We start from the raw sequence: 439 nt of genomic DNA, 5'->3' as shown, positions 1-439 counted from the left end.
GTATTTTTTTAAATATTTTTATTTTTACTTATAATATTTTCTAAATACATTAAATTAAAAAAATATATTTTTCTAATTCAAAAAAAGAAAGTTTTTTTTATATCACTTGATAGCATTCAAACACACATTTTTATTCATATCTTACCTAATGTTCACTGTACTTTTACTTCTTTGCCGAAATACCATTAGGAATAATAATCCTTTATCTTGTGGCTGTTGCTTTCAAATAGAAGAATTAAATCATAGTAATACGTAACCCTATATAGTACTAGTTCATTCTTCAATTAAATATAATAATTATAAATACTAAAAAGATTGAAAAAGATTTTTTTTTTCCCCCTGTCGGTATGATAATTTTAATGTTATCATTATTGCCTAAGCCCAAAGGAAACAAACTAATTACATTCAGAGTCCAACTGGGATTTGCAAACTCTCCCAA

This window comes from Arachis ipaensis, chromosome B05 (assembly GCF_000816755.2).
Source record: "Arachis ipaensis cultivar K30076 chromosome B05, Araip1.1, whole genome shotgun sequence".
Classification (NCBI taxonomy): domain Eukaryota; kingdom Viridiplantae; phylum Streptophyta; class Magnoliopsida; order Fabales; family Fabaceae; genus Arachis; species Arachis ipaensis.
The sequence above is the reverse complement of the archived record's forward strand: the minus strand, read 5'-3'. Positions refer to the sequence as shown.